Raw genomic sequence first — 5,413 nt, 5'->3', positions numbered from 1 at the left:
AATATTATTTTATATAAAATCAATCAAAGTCATTATTTGAAAAAGTGAGAATGACAGATATTTAGAGGAGGAGACGCTGTCAGTTGCCGTTAGAAAAAAAACACCATTGACGATGAACCAACCTTTAGTACCAATGGCCTGAACAGTGAACAGTCTTGGATTTTTGCCGACTTTTTTCCCCAACGAATTAGACCGGAGGGGAGCAAAGATTTCGTTCCCGGGAGCACGGGCACGTCCACTTGGATGAGGTTTACCTACCTGCGGTGCGGTGAGAAGATTAGTTCCTGGCGTGCCGTGGTGGATGCCACCCCCAGCGGTAAATAGTCAGCACCAGCTATTTGAGCTCCGCACAGTATCGGCTGGGAGAGCGTGCCTGTGAGAGGAGGCGGCATCGGCAAGAGTGCGCGCTAGCGCGGAGAGAAGCGCTAGCGACCACTGTGCAGCACTTAAAAAAACCAAATCTCCGGCCAAATCGGCGACCGTTGCGGACGCCCTTAGGTGAAGAACCGACGGCGCGTGGCCTGCAGGTACACGCACATTGCAGCCGCGTGGCGTTAGGTGAAGAACTGGCAGAGCGTGGCCTACATAGTCATGACCCGGACACTCAGAGGTACGTACGCAATGAATATTTATGAATATCTTCGAAGATTAAAATGACAAGTCCTTAAGAATAATATAATGAAGTCACTATCACATACGTCTCGCTGTGGACGGAAATATCGTCTCCCACCAAAAGCATACTACTATTAAATTTTATATTCGATTCCACGAGAAGTCGAACTTAGGATTTAAGGTGCTACTAACCACTAGACTATAGACCCTTTAACCCACTTAGGGCCCATACTTCTAGTAAGGTAGCATCCTCTCATAAAATTAGAATAGTTTCATTTCCTGGAATCCTATATTCTTCAAGGATAAGGTAGTTGAACGAAATTAGAGGCTGTTTGGATGGATTAAACTAAATTTTAGCCATTATTAAAGTTTAGATTTCCAAATTTTAGTTGGCTGAAATAATTAGTCCTATATTATTTGGATACCTGGGCTAAACTTTAGCTGCTGTACCGCGAAAAGTCATTTAAAGCCCTGTACTAATTAAGCACGCGTGTTGCAAATGAATAGGATTTGACAAGGGTATTTTAGTATTTTGCTATCTGACGCCAGAAATTAGTCCCCTGTTAGCTGGATTTGGAGGACAATAGACTAAACTTTATTTAGGAACTTGGCTAATTTTTAGCTCATATTTAGCCCCTGTTTGAATCATCTAGAGCTATAATTTTTAGCCATCTAAAATTAGCCCCTGAATCTAAAACCATAGTCAACCTGAACTCGACGATGTCTCATCCCCTCGAACACTAAATTCTCCACTTCCTATTAAAGTTCGCTGCAGCAGCTTGCTTGCTTCTTCTAGAAGCGTGGTCCAGCATTGATAGGTTCTCGATCGTGTTCTCTGCTTCCAACAACTGCGACAAGGTAAAGTAGTGTAAACTAAAAGGGCTGTTATCCATGTATAAAAGCGACTGAAATCGGCCAAAATGTCTCATCATTTTTTTTTCCAAAAAGTTTGTTAATCAACCGTTTTCACCTGTTCCTCGCCAAGAAATAAGAATGTTACTCGTAGCTTGGACTATATATGCCCACTAGTCAGTGCTCCTCATCAGTTTCTGATTCTGATTCAACACTGATATGTGCGTGTATATACTATTCACTTCATCGCAGTGACTTCGTCAATATCAAGATATGCCGACTCAATCTCTCGGGAGTGCTCACGTACTTCGGATGAGTGTGCATACATGTATATACAACTGATACTGTTCTGTTGATGATGAAATAAAAATAACTGTGTATGTGAGCGCAACACCAGCAACAGCTCATCATTAACAAAGTTTTCCGGCCAGTGTGATGTCTCCTGCTTACCCTCTGTTTTATATCATGCGCGGTGAGCCGTTCACATCCCATGCAGGTGGAGTGGAGTATATATAACAGGTAGAAAAGACGCTGTCAGTTGCTGTTAGAAAAAAACACCATTATTCACGATGGGCCAACCTTTAGTACCAATAATGGCTTGAACAGTGAACAGTCTTGGATTTTTGCCGACTTTTTCCCCCAACGAACTAGACCGGAGGGGAGCAAGATTTCGTCCCCCACTACTACAAAATAGGCCTTTGTTCCAAGCCATTTGTCTCGGCTGCCTTTGGGCCCGGGACAAAATGTGGCTTTTGTCCCGGGTCCAACGGCTAGCCGGGCCAGCGGGGGGATATGGGCCTTTTGTCCCGGTTGGAGGCACCAACCGAGACAAAAATGGAGCCTTTTGTCCCGGTTGGTGCCTCCAACCGGAACAAAAGGCTGTGCGGACCTTTTGTCCCGGTTGGTGGCTCCAACCGGGACTAAAGGGTACATTTAATCCCGGTTGGAGTTTACAACCGGGACAAAAGGCCTTTCACGCGTTATTTATTTTCACCGCACCGCTTCTCTCTGTCAGCTCTATCTCTTTCTTCTCTCCCTTGACATCTCCTCCCAGTGAAGTTTTCTCCCCTCCCACCCTGAGCTCCCTTCGATCCGTCCCTCCCCGGCGCGGGCGGGAGCCGCTGCCGCCCAGACCGGCACGGGCAGGGACCAGACCGGCGTGGGCAGGGACTCGACCGGCACGGGCAGGGACCAGACCAACGTGCTGCCGCCGCAGCCAAGTGCAGGTGGGCGGGGACAAGCGCAAGGACGTGCTGCCGCCGCAGCCAAGTGCAGGTGGGCGGGGACAAGCGCAAGGACGGCGACGAACGCATGCTTTGTTGTTGATTTTGTTCGTTTAATTTGTGAATCTTTGTGATGTGAATCAATCAATTTTAGATCTTGTGTTTTCTTACTTGTGTGTTGTATGAAATAATGATGTATGATGTGTTATGAATTAGATCTTGATATTGAGATTGTGTTATGAATCAGATCTTGATTTTGATATTGCAGTTTTGGATAAATCTTTGGATTTGGAGAACCAGCTTGCAAATGCGAAAGCAGGAGCTGGGGATCCGATTTTTTTTTATTCGTGAAAAATGGCATTTGTCCCGGTTGAATAGCTGCCGGGACAAAAGAATATCTATATTTGTCCCGGATGGACAATCCTGGGTGGAAAACCGGGATAAAAGATATTTGGTAACCGGGATAAAATAGCGATTCTATAGTAGTGCCCGGAGCACGGGCACGTCACACTTGGATGAGGTTTACCTACCTGCGGTGCGGTGAGAAGATTAGTTGCTGGCGTGCCGTGGTGGATGGCGTTAGGTGAACAACTGACGGCGTGTGGCCTGCAGGTACACACACATTGCAGGCGCGTGGCGATAGGTGAAGAACTGACGGAGCGTCGAGAATGATGAATTTACCATATGTCTCGCTGCCGACGGAAATATACTGAAAAGCACACTACTATGTGGACGAAAATATCGTATACCACTAAAAACACACTACTATTAAATTGTAAGATATTCACTTCCACGAGGAGTCGAACCTACTAAGATCTGAGGTGCTACTATGGCTCTGGTGCACTAAACTATAGACCCTTTATCCCACTTAGGGCCCATACTTTTGATAGTAAGGTAGCATCCTCTCATAAAATTAGAATAGTTTCATTTCCTGGAATCCTATATGCTTCAAGGTTAAGGTAGTTGAACGAAATTAGAGCCTGTGTTGGATGGGTTAAAACTAAAGTTTAGCCATAATTAAAGTTGAGACGTCTAAGTCTTAGTTGGCTAAAATTAGTCCTATATTATTTGGATACCTGGGCTAAAATTTAGCTGTTGTACTGCGAAAAGTCATTTAAAGCCCTGTACTAATTAAGCACGCGTGTTGCAGAAGAATAGGATTTGACAAGGATATTTTAGTATTTTGCTATCTGCCGCCAGAAATTAGTCCCCCGTTAGAGCAACTCCAAAAGCTCCCTCATATTAACCCGCATACCTTGTTTGGGGAGAAAAACTAAAAAAACCAACCTCCAACAGCTTCCCTATCCGCTCCGAAAAAATACGTGAACGCGAATCCAACCTCCACCACCCCGCAGATTTGCGCGTGGTTGGCCTTCCCCCAATCGCTTGCTCGGCCATCTACCGCTCCGCAGATTACTCCTTCGGTTGCGCGCGCCGGCCACGAGGAAGGCCGACGACGACAGGCCACCACCAGCGTGACGCGCCCGTCCGAGCCGCCGCCGGACGACTCTTCGGCGGCACCAGCCTGTCGAACCAGCTCATGTCCGACAGCCCGAGCTCCAAGCGGCCGCTGGAGCTGCTAGGTGGGCACCCTACTCCGGTAAGTATTTTGGACAATCGAGCACAAAAATCGAGTTCTTCACTGGTTGTCGAAACATGCGGCCGCCGGGCGCCGGTGACTAGCAGCCCGTCGATGCTGGAAAAGGACCCACTCTGGCAGGCCGTGGAGGCTGGGCACGGCGCGTTGGCCGGCGTTGTAGAAGAAGGCAGGAAAACACTCCGGCGGGCTAGCGGAAGGGGATGGGGACGGGCTGACGGCCGAGGTCAGGGGGCCAGGCGTGCATTGTGCTGACGTGGTAAGTTTTAAAGTATTGGAAAATTTATTATTAGGGATCTGCTGTGAGATGATATGATTTTGGGGAAACAATTTTTTAGCAAAGCCCCCAATATGTAGTTTTGGGGAAGAATTTTTTAGAAAACTCTTGGAGTTGCTCTTAGCTGGATTTGGAGGACAATAGACTAAACTTTATTTAGGAAGTTGGCTAATTTTTAGCTCATATTCAGCCCCCTGTTTGAATCATCTAGAGCTAATTTTTAGCCAACTAAAAGTTATCCCCTGAATCTAAAACCATAGTCAACCTGAACTCGACGATGAGCCATCGATCGAGTTGTCACACTATCTCATCCCCTCGAACACTAAATTCTCCACTTCCTATTAACGCCTTCAGTCTTCATCTTACCATGGTAGGTGAGGGGATAAATCTAGCGGACAGGACTTTCTGTTTGGGTGATTACGACTTCTAACGAGTCGATAAGGGGTTGTTTGGTCCGATGGGACTAAGGTTAGATAAAATAAGTATGGCTGCTGTTTGGATTGCTGCCACAACTACTCAATGGCTAGATTTGTTCTAACGAGTAGTTGTGGCATATGTTTGGTTTGCAGCCACGAATGAGTGAAAGACACCTTAATATCATTACACAGGAACAATAATAATGGTAACCTGACACGTTAGAACAATACTATTACAAGCACCAAAGACAAGTTTCATAAATAAATAAATACATTCTAGGAGGTTTAGGCCAAGGAGTTTCAGATTAAAATACTCGTTACAAAATCAGCAGCCAGCTATGCACGGATCAGTACGACACAGCAATTAATCTTCTCCTCCACACATAATGGCAATGGTCCAAGTACCATTATTTCTACCACGGTGAAATCTGTGGCG

The sequence above is a fragment of the Panicum virgatum genome, chromosome 6K (assembly GCF_016808335.1).
Source record: "Panicum virgatum strain AP13 chromosome 6K, P.virgatum_v5, whole genome shotgun sequence".
Classification (NCBI taxonomy): Eukaryota; Viridiplantae; Streptophyta; class Magnoliopsida; order Poales; family Poaceae; genus Panicum; species Panicum virgatum.
This window is presented reverse-complemented; position numbering follows the sequence as displayed.